The sequence below is a fragment of the Heptranchias perlo genome, chromosome 40 (genome assembly GCF_035084215.1).
Source record: "Heptranchias perlo isolate sHepPer1 chromosome 40, sHepPer1.hap1, whole genome shotgun sequence".
NCBI classification, from domain to species: Eukaryota; Metazoa; Chordata; class Chondrichthyes; order Hexanchiformes; family Hexanchidae; genus Heptranchias; species Heptranchias perlo.
The window spans coordinates 1,713,979-1,732,028 of NC_090364.1; the positions used below are offsets into that span (position 1 = coordinate 1,713,979).

General features: G+C 48.1%; 1 long non-coding RNA gene across 1 annotated transcript; it reads right to left on the reverse strand.

Moving 5' to 3' along the window:
• Positions 1 to 2,500: 2,500 nt before the first annotated feature.
• LOC137305471 (uncharacterized) lies at positions 2,501 to 8,428 on the reverse strand. The gene is made up of 4 exons (XR_010958720.1): positions 8,078 to 8,428; positions 7,811 to 7,966; positions 6,931 to 7,078; positions 2,501 to 2,532 (listed from the first exon to the last, which is right to left on the reverse strand). It is a non-coding gene; the product is annotated as an uncharacterized lncRNA (long non-coding RNA).
• Positions 8,429 to 18,050: the final 9,622 nt, after the last annotated feature.

Here is an 18,050-nt window from a genome sequence, read left to right on the forward strand (position 1 = left end):
TTAAAGCCCTTCATAATTTTAAAACCTGTTAAATCTTCCATTAGCTGTCCCTGCTCCAGTGCAAACAGTATTTCAGGTCCGCGCAGTTTCCTATGGCTGGTGTTATCCCGGTGAATCTGTGCTCTATTGCTTTAATGTCCTTTCTATGATGGAGCATCTAAAACAGCACACAAGTTGCAACTGTACTCTTAACTGTGGCTATCTTATGTTTTGTATAAATTTATTACTTTTTTATTCTTGTACTCTACCCCTATTAAACCCAAAATGCTGTTGGTCTTTTTATGGCTTTATCTACCTGTCAGTTTATAGCCCCATTATTTGTTTTTCTCTCAATGTATAACTTCACACTTATCCACATTAATTGTATCAGCTCCCTGCCTGCTTATTCCATTTGTCGTCCTCACAGTTTGCCAAACCTCCTACTTTTGTGTTACAGCAAATTTTGATGTGGAGATGCCGGTGATGGACTGGGGTTGACAAATGTAAAGAATCTTACAACACCGGGTTATAGTCCAACAATTTTATTTTAGCAAATTTTGAGATTGTGCTTGCTGAGCCCAAATCCAAATCATCCATACAATACCGCGAGCACAACTCTCGTGGGGTCTCATGGTGTATTTTGTGCCAACGGTGGTGATTGGCTGAGTACGGTATTTGGTGCAGGTGGTGATTGACTGAGTACGGTATTTGGTGGAGATGGTGATTGGCTGAGTACGGTATTTGGTGGAGATGGCGATTGGCTGGGTACGCTATTTGGTGGAGACGGCGATTGGCTGGGTATGGTATTTGGTGCAGGTGGCAATTGGCTGAGTACGGTATTTGGTGGAGACGGCGATTGGCTGGGTACGCTATTTGGTGGAGACGGCGATTGGCTGGGTACGGTATTTGGTGGAGATGGCGATTGGCTGGGTACGGTATTTGGTGGAGACGGCGATTGGCTGAGTACGGTATTTGGTGGAGATTGGACTTGTGGCGGGCACTGCAACACTTCCCAATCTGATCAACGCCTATTAACCCTAACTGTTATTTTTTGACATTTACCATCCTGATCTAAATAGTGTCTGTGGAATAAATAGGTTGGGAGCAAGGAAAGGCCAATCAAACCTGCTCCATCTATGGACCATACATTACGGCCTATCATTGACTCAACCACTGTCAGCTTTAAGGAACACTGGTTCGCTCCCTTACCTAATCCCCAAAAATCGAGTGCTGTAAATATCTACGACCCTCAGTCCCCTTTCTTGCTATCAATCCATTTCCTTTTTAAAGGTGTTTAGCTCATCTGTTTGATTAAAGCGGTTTTCTTTTCTCTTTATCCCCCAGATTCTGTTAAGTATTTTCATCCCTTGTAAAGTATAACAATGATTTCTCTGCACTAGTCAGCAGTGAATGAATAATGCAAGTTAATGCTTTTACTCCCCATTTCATTTGGTATCAGATCATAAGTCTGGTGTGATTGAGAACTTGAGGGGGAATATTTCCTGAATTCTATCAGTCCTACGTGTAAGGCTGCCTGATGCTGAGAGAGAAAGGATTGCAGTTTATCAATGCTGTGTGAAATAGTTCACCCAAGTGTTTCTGAACAAGAGCTGCTGTCTTACCTTCATTGTATTGACCGGGCTTCCCCCCCCCATCCCTGAACTGGAAAAGAGCAGTTTGAAAGAGCACCCCCAGATGAGGTTGAGCGCTGGTAGACAACTGAGGTTTTGTTCTGAGGAGGGTTGCCAATGCTCCAGGATGTTAAATAGGAAAAAAAACCCACATTTTTTTTTAGTTATAATATTGGAGATGGGAATAAAGACTGTTTAACCTGACAGGATGGTGAGATCATGTGATGAAACCTCCAGGAATACGTCCAACCAGCTTTGACAACCTGCTGTGAGTAATGTTCAGGGCAAAGGATTCGTGTCCTGTTAATGGGTTAATGGCAGTCGGTGTTCCTTCATAGTACCACCAGTGTTAACAATACACTGACTGATTAATGGGACAATTCAAGGTGGTTGGGGGGTGGGAGAAGAGAGCTGTCTCTGTGTGTGAGTGAGTGAGTGAGTGGTGGGGCTGGAAGAGAGCCCAGTCTATGGACTGGAACTGATGAGTTAAATGCTGAAATAACTCAGGGGCACCGAGTTTGGTGCCGCCAGGAGCCGGTTTATAAACGAATGGTTCTTTTAAACCCCTGCCCCAGACCGGATACCAGGATAGTCTGGACCCGGAGCTCTGACCAATGGATAATGTGGTGGAATCAGGTGGGTTGTGAGCATGGGGGGAATGTCCAGAGTAAATGTGTTCCTCCTGTGAGAACTCGTGAACTTAAATTTTTGATATTTTTATATAAAGCCGCGGGTGAATACTTTAGAACAGAGCTCTGTTCGAACTGTCGGGTAAAACTGGACCAGATTAAAGAAACTTTATTCGGGAACCAAGGCTGAAAATGATGAACTGCAAAAAATCAGGTAAATTCACCGAGATAAAGGAAAATAGATTTCAAATAACTTTATTTTCCCCACAGTTTCTTGGTAAATTATCTGGAAGCTGAAATAAATATAGAAAAATGTTTTAAATCCTTTTTAATGGTTTGCTGAAACTCGAGATTAGAAAGAGCAGACTTTTAATGTTTCCTTCTCATAGTGTCATCGTAGGAGGCCATTCGGCCCATCGTGCGAGTGCCGGCTCTTTGAAAGATCGATCCAATTAGTCCCATTCCCCTGCTCTTTCCCCATCGCCCTGTATTTTTTTCCCTTCAAGTATTTATCCAATTCCCTTTTGAAAGTTACCATTGAATCTGCTTCCACCGCCCTTTCAGGCAGTGAATTCCAGATCAGAACAACTCGCTGCGTAAAAAAAATCTCCTAGTCTCCCCTCTGGTTCTTTGCCAATCACCTTAAATCTGTGTCCTCTGGTTACTGACCCTTTTGCCACTGGAAGCAGTTTCTCCCAATTTACTCTGTCAAAACTGTTCATGATTTTGAACACCTCTATCAAATCTCCCCTTAACCTTCTCTGTTCTAAGGAGAACAATCCCAGCTTCTCCAGTCTCTCCACATAACTGAAGTCCCTCATCCCTGGAACCATTCTAGTAAATCTCTTCTGCACCCTCGCTAAGGCCTTCACATCCTTCTTAAAGTGCAGTGCCCAGAATTGGCCACAATACTCCAGCTGAGGCCTAAGCATGTTTTATAAAAGTTTACTATAACTTCCTTGCTTTTGTACTCTATGCCTCTATATATAAAGCAGGGACCCTGAATGCCTTGTTAACAGCCTTCTCAACTTATCCTGCCACCTTCAAAGGCTTATGTACATACACCCCCAGGGTCTCTCTTCCTGCACCCCCTTTAAAATTGTACCATTTAGTTTATATTGCCTCTCCTCATTCTTCCTACCAAAATGAATCACTTCACACTTCTCTGCGTTAAATTTCATCTGCCATGTGTCTGCCCATTTCACCAGTATGTCCTCCTGAAGTCTGTTACTATCCTCCACATTGTTTACTACATTTCTGAGTTTGAAATTATACCCTGTACCCAAATCCAGGTCATTAATAAATATCAGTAAGAGCAGTGGTCCCAACACTGACCCCTGGGGAATATCACTGTATACTTCCCTCCAGTCTGAAAAACAATTGTTCACCACCACTCTCTGCTTTCTGTCCCTTAGCCAATTTTGTATCCACGCTGCCTCTGTCCCTTTAATCCCATGGGCTTTCATTTTGCTAACAAGTCTTTGATACTTTATCAAAGGCCTTTTGAAAGTCCATAAACATGCCATCAACCCTCCATTACTTCATCAAAGAACTCAATCAAGTTAGTCAAACATGATTTGCCTTAAGCAAATCCGTGCTGACTTTCATTTATTAGCCCATATTTTTCCAAATGCCAATTAATTTAGCCCCGGATTATTGTCTCTACAAGTTTCCCCAGCACCGACGTTAGTCTGACTGGCCTCTAATTGCCAGGGTTTATCCCTCTGATATTTGTAACCCTCCAGTCCTGTAGCACCACCCCACAATGCATTGTTCTTCTATAATTTATGAAAATCCTGTGGTGTTAGGCTTAATTTGAATTTACAGATTTCCTGTGTGAAAATAATGGAACGGATTGGGATCGGAGTGGATTATTCCACAGGTCTGATGTACGGGGTCTGCAGGAAATGGTCTTTGAGAAACTCGTGGTCATTTTGTAAATTGAAAGGTTCAGTGTTCTTTCTTGTAGCATTTTCATTGCTCACTGGGGCACTCTGGTGTCGAGAGAGTGGTACTACAGCAGATCTTTATTGGTCTTCAGGCTCCTGTTAATCTTCAGTACTTTGTTTAGATGAGATTATTAGATTTACCCCTCTGTGGAGTACAGGGGGGGATTAGATTTACCCCTCTGTGGGTTTGGGGGGGATTAGATTTACCCCTCTGTGGGGTACAGGGGGGGATTAGATTTACCCCTCTGTGGGGTACAGGGAGGGATTAGATTTACCCCTCTGTGGGTTTGGGGGGGATTAGATTTACCCCTCTGTGGGGTACAGGGGGGGATTAGATTTACCCCTCTGTGGGGTACAGGGAGGGATTAGATTTACCCCTCTGTGGGGTACAGGGAGGGGATTAGATTTACCCCTCTGTGGGGTACAGGGAGGGATTAGATTTACCCTTCTGTGGGGTACAGGGAGGGGATTAGAGGGTATTAATCATGCCTATCAGGGAAAAGAAATTGGGGAAAAAATATCCAAACAGACAATAATTCACTAACACCAGACCTAGGCCAATCTTTTAATCTAATCCAAGTATTGCCCTGAATTAGGGATTGTCTGTGTGGCCAATTACAGGCACGAAGCTCATTTAAACCAAGTGACTCCCCTGTCTGCTCCAATAGGTGGCACTCCCAGCTCACGCAGCGCTGATGGAATCTTGTATTGACCGTCCACAATGAGTTTCACCCAGCCCAGGATCAGGTAATAACTCCAGCTGAGGGAGGCCATTCAGCCAGAGAGATCCTATCATCACCTAATTGTACCATCCAATTGTTTCTTAAATGATTCCAGGGTTTTAGTCTCCACCCCTCTCTCTGGGATCACGCTCTGGTGTAGGTTTGGACTTTGTGTAATTGTGTAAAACGGGTGATAGCTCATTTTACACCTCTCCTGATTTTTATTTCCATTGAGGAGGCCAGAATTGGAGGAGTGCAGAGATCTCGGAGGAGGTTGGGGGAGGTTACAGAGATAGGGAGGGGGCGAGACCATGGAGGGATTTGAAAACAAAGATGAGAATTTTAAAATTGAGGTGTTACTGGACTGGGAGCCAATGTAGGTCAGTGAACACAGGGGTGATGGGTGAACGGGACTTGGTGCGAGTTAGGATACGGGCAGCAGAGTTTTGGATGAGCTCAAGTTTACGGAAGGTGGAAGATGGGAGGCCGGCCAGGAGATCATTGGAGTAGTCAGTCTGGAGGGAACAAAGACATGGATGAGGGTTTCAGCAGCAGATGAGCTGAGGCAGGAGTGGAGACAGGCGATATTGTGGGGCAGCATGTAGATGAGAAATAGGAGGGGTCAAGAATAGATCCTTGGGGGGCTCCAGAGGTAACGGTGCTGGAGCAGGAAGGGAAGCCATTGCAGGTGATTCTCTGGCTGTGACTGGATAGATAAGAGTGGAACCAGACGAGGGCAGTCCCACCCAGCTGGACGCCGGAGGAGAGGTGCTGGAGGAGGATGGTGTGGTCGACCGTGTCAAAGGCTGCGGACAGGTGGAGAAGGATGAGGAGGGAGAGTTCACCACGGTCACAGTCACATGGGATGTCAGTTGTGACTTTGATTAGGGCTGTTTTAGTACAGTGGCAGGGGAGAAACCTGATTGGAGGGATTCAAACATGAAGCTGGGGGAAGATGGGCCCGGATTTTTTGAGTCACTTGGCCAGAGTCACGTTCATTTCACACGACTCTTGTTCTCTTGTCATTGGTGTCTCCTAACATGCATCTAATACACAACAAACAAACATTCAGCGACTGTGCTGAATGCACAATCAATGTGACCAGTCTTGTGCACTAGTTATACGTATATAAATACGGGAAATGCTCCAGGTGTACTTGTGAGTAACATAGGAACAGGAGGAGGCCATTCAGCCCCTCGAGCATACTCTGCCATTCAATTTTCTCATGGCTGATCTGACCTTTATGTGGAGCAGGTATCAGGGACACGGTTATACGTTAACTAGGATCAGTGTCACTGTGGCTCGAGGAGACACCACTAACCAGCTCTGCGTCTGTCACACTCAGGCTGATTAATTTGAGCAGAGTGGAGAGGCACCTTCCCTCTCCCCAAGGGATGGGCCTTATTCTCAAAGTGATTGACGTGATGTTGTGTATCTGTTCCAAGTACAAATGTAAGGAATCTTACAACACCAGGTTATAGTCCAACAGTTTTATTTGAAAATCAACCAGGTTATAGTCCAACAATTTTCAAATAACACTGTTGGACTATAACCTGGTGTTGTAAGATTCCTTACATTTGTCCACCCCAGTCCATCACCGGCATCTCCACATCATGTTCCATGTACAGTGAGAGATATGGTTTAACTCTGCCAGGGGAGTGCCTGCTCCCATTATTGATGCTAAACCACCACCTGTTGATGGTTAATGAACCGCTGAGGGAAATAACTATGTTTCCAAAACAACCGAAGCTGGGCTAGCCGTGCCGTCACTGAGGTAACACCTGCTCTGCTCTCTGTGGTAAACAGCTCCTGGTTTCAGACCGGTTACTGAATCTGGAGGCCCAGCACCACGCTGGCAGAAACTCGTGACCATCACCCAATTGTCTGCACTCGGGGACTGGCGAAGCATCGATAACCCAGGGGATTCCTGCTAGCACCAATACACCCAGTGAGAGACCCTCACTGCTAATAACGAGGCTCAGTGCCTGAGTAACAGGCAGTCGTCTGCCTCCTCGCTCACCTCGATTCTGGGACTCCCTGCTGAAAGTTGGGGTTTGTATTTGATTCCAAACTCGCTCATTTTTAATTGCTGACTCTCAGTTGGCCCAGGGTCACATTCAGTTCACTCGTCTCTTGTCCTCATAACTCTGGTGTCTCTGAACGTGCATCTAAGACACAACAAAACAAATGTTCAGTGAGTGTACTGACTGCACAATGTATGTTGCCAGTATTGTGCACACTTGTACACAAGAAATGTGTGTGTAAATATGGGAAATGCTTCAGATGTGTAAAATCAGACACTAGTACTTGTGAGGATGATAATAAAATTCCCGTCCTTGTGTTTCAAATCCCTCCGTGGCCTCGACCCCTCCCTATCTCTGTAACCTCCTCCAGTCCCACAACCCTCCGAGATCTCTGCACTGCTCCAATTCTGGCCTCTTGCGCTTCCCCCATTCCCTTCGCTCCACCATTGGCGGCCGTGCCTTCAGCTGCCTAGGCCCTGAGCTCTGGAATTCCCTCCCTAAACCTCTCCGCCTCTCTCTCCTCCTTTAAGACGCTCCTTAAAACCTACCTCTTTGACCAAGCTTTTGGTCACCTGTCCTAATATCTCCTTATGTGGCTCGGTGTCAAATTTTGTTTGATAATCGTTCCTGTGAAGCGCCTTGGGACGTTTTACTACGTTAAAGGCGCTATATAAATGCAAGTTGTTGTTGTTGTTACCTGTCCTTTGAGCCTGTGATTCAGCTGATTTTCATTGTATGACAGAGGTTAGATTTTGACTGATTTTGGGTTGAACGCCAGGTCTAAACCCCATAAAATGACACATGTTGGAAAGGACAGAATATCACCTCTCAGCACTGAGAGCAGCAAAGAATTCTTCATGAATTGGAAACTCTCACCTGAAGCTCGAGCGAGGTCCCAGCTCCACCACCATGAAACGCAGCACCAACCCAATGCAACGTGCCATAGAACCGGCCTGGACGAATAATCCCCGCAACGTGAGTTCAAATCCCACTGAGGGCAGTCTGAGAATGGAATTCAGTTTAGGAAGAAATCTGGAAATAAAAATCTGGTTTCAGTAAAAGTGACCGTGAATCTGTCGGATTGTCATAAAAACCCAACTGGTTCATTAATGTCCTTTAGGGAAGGGAACCTGCCGTCCTTACCCGGTCTGGGTCTATACGTGACTCCAGTCCCACACCGACGTGGTTGACTCTTAACTGCCCTCTGAAGTGGCCCAGCGAGACACTCAGTTGCATCAAAACAATACAGAAAAGGATAAGAAGAATAAAACGGAACAGATAGCTCAGTTTCGACCTAGGACCTAACAGCACTGTGGGAGAACCTTCACCACACGGACTGCAGCGGTTCAAGAAGGCGGCTCACCACCACCTTCTCGAGGGCAATTAGGGATGGGCAATAAATGCCAGCCTCGCCAGCGACGCCCACATCTCCAGAATGAATAAAGAAAATCCATAGCAATAGAATATTTGCTAAATAGTGAGTAGTGACTTGGATGGAATGATTCACTGGAATGGAACTTTGTAGAAGTAATTCTTTGTAACACTTTAATCTGAGCTTGTGCCTGAGGGGGGGGCGAGGGGGGCGGGGAGGTTTCTGTCTCTCGCTGGTTAATGAGTGATCTTTGTTGAGACTCCAGCCTGGGGTGGAACTTGTTCAAATAATTAAGTGGTTTCTGGCTAGTTGACAGTTAACCCTTTCCTGTTTCCGATTGTCTGCACTCCTCTCCTGAAGTTGCTGACTCTCCTTGTCAGAAACTCTCCGCTCCATCGCCCAGCTGCCATTTTCATGCGTGTGCCCAGGCAGTACGTGTGGTCGGGCAGTGCATGTAGTCGGGCAGTACGTGTCCCCGGGCAGTACATGTCCCCGGGCAGTACGTGTCCCCGGGCAGTACGTGTCCCCGGGCAGTACGTGTGGTCGGGCAGTGCGTGTGGTCGGGCAGTGCGTGTGGTCGGGCAGTACGTGTCCCCGGGCAGTACGTGTCCCCGGGCAGTACGTGTCCCCGGGCAGTACGTGTGGTCGGGCAGTGCGTGTACCCGGGCAGTACGTGTACCCGGGCAGTGCGTGTCCCCGGGCAGTGCGTGTGGTCGGGCAGTGCATGTGGTCGGGCAGTACGTGTCCCCGGGCAGTACGTGTGGTCGGGCAGTGCGTGTGGTCGGGCAGTACGTGTCCCCGGGCAGTACGTGTCCCCGGGCAGTACGTGTCCCCGGGCAGTACGTGTGGTCGGGCAGTGCGTGTACCCGGGCAGTACGTGTACCCGGGCAGTGCGTGTCCCCGGGCAGTGCGTGTACCCGGGCAGTGCGTGTGGTCGGGCAGTACGTGTACCCGGGCAGTACGTGTCCCCGGGCAGTACGTGTGGTCGGGCAGTACGTGTACCCGGGCAGTACGTGTACCCGGGCAGTGCGTGTACCCGGGCAGTACGTGTACCCGGGCAGTGCGTGTCCCCGGGCAGTGCGTGTACCCGGGCAGTGCGTGTGGTCGGGCAGTACGTGTACCCGGGCAGTACGTGTACCCGGGCAGTGCGTGTCCCCGGGCAGTGCGTGTACCCGGGCAGTGCGTGTGGTCGGGCAGTACGTGTCCCCGGGCAGTGCGTGTGGTCGGGCAGTGCGTGTGGTCAGGCAGTGCGTGTACCCGGGCAGTGCGTGTCCCCGGGCAGTGCGTGTGGTCGGGCAGTGCGTGTGGTCGGGCAGTACGTGTACCCGGGCAGTGCGTGTGGTCAGGCAGTGCGTGTGGTCGGGCAGTGCGTGTCCCCGGGCAGTACGTGTGGTCGGGCAGTGCGTGTCCCCGGGCAGTGCGTGTCCCCGGGCAGTGCGTGTGGTCGGGCAGTGCGTGTGGTCGGGCAGTGCGTGTCCCCGGGCAGTGCGTGTACCCGGGCAGTGCGTGTCCCCGGGCAGTGCGTGTGGTCGGGCAGTGCGTGTGGTCGGGCAGTGCGTGTCCCCGGGCAGTACGTGTCCCCGGGCAGTGTGTGTGGTCGGGCAGTGCGTGTCCCCGGGCAGTACGTGTCCCCGGGCAGTACGTGTCCCCGGGCAGTGTGTGTGGTCGGGCAGTGCGTGTCCCCGGGCAGTACGTGTCCCCGGGCAGTGTGTGTGGTCGGGCAGTACGTGTGGTCAGGCAGTACGTGTCCCCGGGCAGTACGTGTCCCCGGGCAGTACGTGTCCCCGGGCAGTGCGTGTCCCCGGGCAGTGTGTGTGGTCGGGCAGTACGTGTGGTCGGGATTTGGTCATCGGGAGCCGAGCCCGTCCTCGTGCATCGTTCTCTGTACTCTCCGGCAGGTGATCAACAGCAGGAACTCTGGGTGAATTCCTCTTCCTAGTCACTTTGCTGAAAGTCCTTTGTTGCTTTTGTAAAACACAAACTGCACAGTAACCCATAATGACAATTAAAATGATATTGTGCATGCCAGGTTTCCTGGATGTGATGGGGAATGGTAGAACTGTCACAACATGGAATCCTCATTGTGTTTAAGCTTGGTTCATGCCTCAAACTGTTCCCCGAATGTCAGTCACCTTCACTTTCTATCCAAATGTCCTGTCCTGACCCGACCCATCCTGAGAATGGGGACAAAACACAGGAGATTGAGCTACCTGAGTGTCACATGGCTGATAATAAATGAACTGAGGAGCAGGAAGACAAATAACTGGTAATGAGGCAGCGCGGCGCTCCCTCGGTACTGACAGCGCGGCGCCCCCTCGGTACTGCCCCCGCGACAGTGCGGCGCCCCCTCGGTACTGACAGTGCGGCGCCCCCTCGGTACTGACAGTGCGGCGCCCCCTCGGTACTGCCCCCTCGGTACTGCCCCCGCGACACCCCCCTCGGTACTGCCCCCGCGACAGTGCGGCGCCCCCTCGGTACTGACAGTGCGGCGCCCCCTCGGTACTGACAGTGCGGCGCCCCCTCGGTACTGCCCCCTCGGTACTGCCCCCACGACACCCCCTCAGTGCTGTACTGTCACCTAAAGTTTGTGCTCAAGTCTCTGGAGTGGGACTCGGACCCATGCCTTTCTGACATAGAGGCGAGAGTGCGACCCACTGAGGCAAGCTGTCACACAAGAAGTGATGGATATTTGCAGGGATCTCAGTCTGGTGGTTACTGTAGGGTCAGAGTGGCTGAAACCAAGAGAGGAAAACTGAGAGAAGGTGGGAGATTTGATTCTTTGATGGGGGTGTGTAGAGAACTGGTTACTGAATTAATAAATCAAATTGTAGTTTCAATAAGTAACCTTTACTTGTAGAAAAAAGCAGTGAGTGGCTGGGCCTATCTTATCTTGTGTCTAAGAATGTGTAACACTAATGGTATTTTGTTGCTGTAATCTAAGTTACAGAAAACTCCTGATAGTTTCCTGGGAAACCACTGCTTAAATCGCAATGGGATCTTTTACGTCCACCTGAGAGGGCAGACAGGGCCCCGGTTGAACGTCCCACCTGAAAGGCGGCACCTCTGATAGTGCAGCACTCCCTGGCAGTGGACCTGGATTTTGTGCTTAAGTCTCTGGAGTGGGACTTGAACTCATGACCTTCTCACTCAGAGGCCAGAGTGTTGCCCACTGAGCCTGATCTGTGCCAAAATAAATTGGGGGAGGCATCTCCTTCATTCGCCCCCCTGCCCCCCCTGCCCCCCCGCCCCCTTTCCTGGCTGTGTCTAGACTGACACCCCAGACACTTACATGCCTCCTCTCATTGGTGGAGGCCCCACCGTGGGACTGCAGCGCCTCCTTTTGGCTGGGAATGTGCGTAACAGGAGGAGAAATGGAGAAAAATAATAAAACTAATAAAAATAATAAAACACAAAATAAAAAGCTGGGTGAAGATCTGATGAAACAAACTGCAATATTCCCTTAGATTCTGTCAATTATGCAGGTCCATTTCTAGCTCAGAGAATGGTTCACGACGGTTTTGGAGTGTCTGAAACAGTAGGAATTCTGCACTCTCAATTCCATCACACGTTCCAATAACTCATCGGGTCTCTGAAATGGCCAGTGTCTGATATATAATCATTTTTTAATCTATGTTCCAATGCGATGATATTTATTTACTGTGCAACTCACTCACTCGCTCATGCTCTCGAGTAACTGAATGCCATTGGATAATTTGTACTAGAAGATCAGGTGTAGAGGGTGGAAGGTGGGATGTGTTGGGTTGATGACGATGACTGAAGGTGCAGGTGGGAGTCAGGGAGTGACGTTAGCTGGCTGGATGCAGATTTCTTTCCATGACCTTGCACTCTCTCATCGTGCTGTTTTGTTGATACCATGTGTCCTGGTGTTTGTGTTTAAACAGAAAGGCAGTGTAGCCGAGAGAGGTGATCAAGAGGACAAATTGAGCAGATTATTCAGGTTTTCAGGAAGAGAGCCGCAGGGGAGAAAAGCTTCACCCGGAATCCCCTGCAGCCTTCTCCGTCACGACAACATTAAAACATCCAACAGTGAAAAAATAGAACATCCAATCAGGATTTTACTGTAATTATTCCAATTTAAAAGAAAGACAGAAATTTGACCCTAATCCTAACTTCCTCCCTAAATCTCTCCATCTCTCCACCTCTCCATCTCTCCGCCTCTCCATCTCTCCATCTCTCCGCCTCTCCATCTCTCCGCCTCTCCATCTCTCCGCCTCTCCATCTCTCCATCTCTCCGCCTCTCCATCTCTCCGCCTCTCCATCTCTCCGCCTCTCCATCTCTCCATCTCTCCGCCTCTCCATCTCTCCGCCTCTCCATCTCTCCATCTCTCCGCCTCTCCATCTCTCCATCTCTCCGCCTCTCCATCTCTCCGCCTCTCCATCTCTCCATCTCTCCGCCTCTCCATCTCTCTCCTCCTTTAAGACACTCCTTAAAACTTACATCTTTGACCCAGCTTTTGGTCACCTGTCCTAATATCTCCTTATATGGCCCGGTGTTAAATTTTGTTTGATAATCGCTCCTGTGAAGTGCTTTTGGGACCTTTTACCACGTTAAAGGCATTATATAAATACAAGTTGTTGTTGTAACCCCTAACCCTAACCCTGAATAAATACAAGTTTTGCTGCTGGATTTCTGCATGCAACAGCCACCCAGCTATCCAATACATTGTAGAGTTCAATTTTCTCCGACAAGTTGAGGCCCATTTAGATACAGTATTTTAAAGACTGTAAACTGACGAGTTTGCTCTGCTCGGCTCTGTTTTTGATTCACACAGGCTGCTGGGGTGAGTGTAACTCGAGTGTCTGAGCACAGGTTTGTTTAATATGGAAATGATATTGGAGGAAATTGTGCTGATTTAGGATTTTCCTGCTCTGACCTAATTAGATCCATTACTGGGGCACATTGAAATCTGAACAAGGCCAGGCCTGGAAACAGCACAGAGTTCCCTGCAGCTCTGGTTCACGCAATGTTGGACTTGGGGCTGGTTTAAACTGGGAGGTCCCGTTAGGTTTTTTTCTCTGCAAACCCTCCCAAGTGATGAATCCAGTGTGTGTGATGTTTAGGAGATGAAGTGTAACACCCATATTACACCCATATTTTGATACATCAGAAAATGCTGGAACAAAATGAAGGAAATAAACCAGGATCAAATTTCAGTGTACTCCAGTTTCAGTAAGTGATCACTTCTTGTTTTTATAATCAAGGCTGATGTGACTATGGGCAGGATCGGCTTTGTGTGTCCACGGGTACCTGAGATAAGATTCTCTGCTGCATCTCCCCCTCCCCCTCCCCCTCACACACATGACGAGCCCACCCTGGGCGTAAAGAGACCATGTGACCTACAACTCCTATTCCATTCCTGGCTTTACGGTGCAGGTGTCTCTTTCTTAAATCCCAGAGACACACAACTTTGCTAAGACCTCTCTGAGTTCTATGTGACTGCCATAACAGGGAGTATATGAACAGCATTGTGGGCATATCACGAGTGTCTGCTTGGCTCAGCACTCTGAGTCAGAGGGCCTCGTTCGAAAGACGGCACCTCCAACAGTGCAGCACTCCCTCGGTACAGCCTAGATTATGTGCTCAGGTCTCAGGAACTCGAACCCACGACCTTTTGACTCAGAGGTGAGAGTGCTGCCCACTGAGCCCAGCTGACACTTTACTTCCAGTCTGCCTCATTTCCTGGGGTTTTCACTCTATCGCTCTGTCTGTATATCCCATGATCCGGCTAGTTTTCAGCTAGAGATCAGTGAACTCAGTACAGACCATCAATCAAAACCGGGAATTCTCGGTCTGTATTACTCAGCCACTGACTGAAGTTGTTTGCAGCTTTTAAAAAAGTTTTGTAATTTTCCCATCACAAATTCTTTGCCGTAATGGAGGACATGCTGTACAAGTTAGTACTGGTAAAACCATTGGTTAGTTCTGGTAAAACCATTGGTTAGTTCTGGTAAAACCATTGGTTAGTAGGAACACAGGAACAGGAGTAGGCCATTCAGCCCCTCGTGCCTGCTCCGCCATTTGATAAGATCATGGCTGATCTGTGATCTAACTCCATATACCTGCCTTTGGCCCATATCCCTTAATACCTTTGGTTGCCAAAAAGCTATCGATCTCACATTTAAATTTAGCAATTGAGCTAGTATCAATTGCCGTTTGCGGAAGAGAATTCCAAACTTCTACCACCCTTTGTGTGTAGAAATGTTTTCTAATCTCACTCCTGAAAGGTCTGGCTCTAATTTTTAGACTGTGCCCCCTACTCCTAGAATCTCCAACCAGCGGAAATAGTTTCTCTCTAGCCACCCTATCTGTTCCCCTTAATATCTTATAAACTTCAATCAGATCACCCCTTAACCTTCGAAACTCCAGAGAATACAACCCCAATTTGTGTAATCTCTCCTCGTAACTTAACCCTTGAAGTCCGGGTATCATTCTAGTAAACCTACGCTGCACTCCCTCCAAGGCCAATATGTCCTTCCGAAGATGAGGTGCCCAGAACTGCTCACAGTACTCCAGGTGCGGTCTAACCAGGGTTTTGTATAGCTGCAGCATAACTTCTGCCCCCTTGTACTCCAGTCCTCTAGATATAAAGGCCAGCGTTCCATTAGCCTTATTGATTATTTATGCACCTGTTCATGACACTTCAATGATCTATGTACCTGAACCCCTAAGTCCCTTTGGACATCCACTGTTTTTAACTTTTTACCATTTAGAAAGTACCCTGTTCTATCCTTTTTTGATCCAAAGTGGATGAACTCACATTCATTTACATTGAATTCCATTTACCACAGTTTTGCCCATTCACCTAATCTATCAATATCGCTTTGTAAATTTATGTTTCCATCTACACTGCTTACAATGCCACCAATCTTTGTGTCATCGGCAACTTAGATATGAGACTTTCTATGCCTTCATCTAAGTCGTTAATAAATATTGTGAATAATTGAGGCCCCAAGACAGATCCCTGCGGGACTCCACTAGTCACATCCTGCCAATGTGAGTACCTACCCATTATCCCTACTCTCTGTTGCCTTTCGCTCAGCCAACTTCCTAACCAAGTCCGTACTTTTCCCTCGATTCTATGGGCTTCTAACTTAGCTAACAGTCTCTTATGTGGAACCTTATCAAATGCCTTCTGGAAATTCATATAAATAACATCCATTGACATTCCCCTGTCCACTACTTTAGTCACCTCTTCAAAAAATTCAATCAGGTTTGTCAGGCACGACCTACCTTTCACAAATCCATGCTGGCTTTCTCTGATTAACGGAAAATTCTCGAGGTGTTCAGTCACCCCATCCTTAATTATAGACTCCAGCAATTTCCCCACAACAGATATTAGGCTAACTGGTCTATAATTCCCCGGTTTCCCTCTCCTTTCTTAAAAAGCGGAGTGACATGTGCAATTTTCCAATCTAAAGGGACAGTTCCTGAATCTAGAGAACTTTGAAAGATTATAGTTAGGGCATCTGCAATGTGCTCACCTACTTCCTTTAAAACCCTGGGATGGAAACTATCTGGTCCTGGGGATTTGTCACTCTTTAGTGCTATTATTTTCTTCATTACTGTTGCTTTACTTATGTAATTTTATCCCCCTGCCACTCTGGTTTAAACCTTCCCCAACAGCACTAGCAAACACCCCCGCGAGGACATTGGTCCCGGTCCTGCTCGGGTATAACCCGTCACGCTTGTACAGGTCCCACCTTCCCCAGAACCGGTCCCAATGTCCCAGGAATCTAAATCCCTCCCTCCTACACCATCCCTGCAGCCACACATTCATCCTGTCTATTTTCCTGTTCCTATACTCACTAGCACGTGGCATTGGGAGTAATCCAGAGATCACTACGTTTGAGGTCCTGCTTTTTAATTTATCTCCTAACTCCTTAAATTCACCTTGCAGGACCTCATCCTTTTTTTTTACCTATGTCGTTGGTACCGATATGGACCACGACTACTGGCTGTTCACCCTCCCCCTCAGTACTGGTAAGACCATTGGTTAGTACTGGTAAGACCATTGGTTAGTACTGGTAAGACCATTGGTTAGTTCTGGTAAAACTATTCGTTAGTTCTGGTAAAACCATTGCCATTTGGAGTGCCAAATGGGAAAGAAATGATGAGTCTGTTCAGCTCCCATTTGCTGCTATCACAAGGACGCAGGATAGACACAGATGAGAGAAGGCAATTCTCACCTTCACTCAAAGGGGAGTGGAAATCTGGAAATCTGGAACTCCCTCTCCCAAAATGCTGTTGATGTTGGGGATCAAATGAAAATTTAATCACTGTGATCGATAGATTTTTGTGGGGTAAGGGCATTAAGGGATATGGAACCAAGGCGGATAAATGGAGTCGAGGTCCAGATCAGCCATGATCCCATTGAATGGGCTCGAAGGGCTGAATGGCCTCCTCCTGTTCCGATGTTCCATTTGACCCATCCCTCTTCATCCATCCAGAAAGAGCATACAGCGTCCATCACCATCCAAGGATGTTTCCAGGGACTCCCCGTCCATTACTCGACCCAGGGCCCATTCCAGGTGTCCGTCACTCCCAGTGTGAATTTCCCTTTTCCCAGTCTGATCCGGTGTCTCCTGGTCCGACTGTCACGGTTCAGTTTGAAGTAATTTTCTGGATTTACGTAACTCTATAAAGAAACTCCCAGCATTTGCTCATCATTCATTAATTACACATCTAATAATAGCTCGTGACTCACTCTGCACCTCAGACTGTTTCCCGCCTGAACCAAAAAATAATCAGAAACCTCTGAAAGTTGAATGTCTTTTTGTGGTTGGGGAGGTCTGAGGGGAGATGGTTAATTGTTAATTATTGACCAGGCGAAAGTTAATCCTCCCACCTCCCCTTGGTGAATAAATAAACACCAGTCCCTTACCAGGTGAGCAGGGTGGTGAATGATTGGATTAACCGGCTCGTTGGTTCAAAGCAAACATCAGTACGAATTAACATCTGTGTCGGTTGCTGTGGTAACCAGTATTTACTGTTACCAAAAAAAATGGTTCGATGAGCTATTTCCGCTGTTTTGTAATCATGCAAAATAATTAACAGAGAATGTAAAAGTGTTACAAAGTCCTCCTTGTGAGTTTTCACGGTGTAAACTGATCCTCGGGGCTCGGGGCTCGGGGCTCGGGGCTCGGCTCCTTCCTGTGTCGCGGTGAATCGTTCGACCCACAGCAGCAATCATTGGCCATCAGGATATTTCTCCACAGGATCCCACCCAACCTGTGACACGGCAGAAAAGGCTCCCACTTTCAGATCAAGGGTTGATATGAAGGAAATTCAGTGGCCAGTGTGTGGAATAGAATTCAAGACAGAATCTTGGAGGCAAAACTCGGGTCACCAACCCTGCAGGATCGTCCTGGAATCTCCAGGAATTAGAGATTCATCACTCGGACTGCTGCAAGTGAACCAGGAGAAAGATCATAGGGGCATTAAAAAGAAAATTTTGTGAAGGTGCTGACTCTCACTGGGGTACAGTCCCCCCGGGGGTGCTGACTCTCACTGGGGTACAGTCCCCCCGGGGGTCCTGACTCTCACTGGGGTACAGTCCCCCCGGGGGTCCTGACTCTCACTGGGGTACAGTCCTCCCAGGGGCCCTGACTCTCACTGGGGTACAGTTCCCCCCGGAGGTGCTGACTCTCACAACAAGTGGGAGCCCGGTGATTAGGTCTGAGGTACTCACGGTGTTGCTCTACACGGCCAGGGTCTGGCCCATT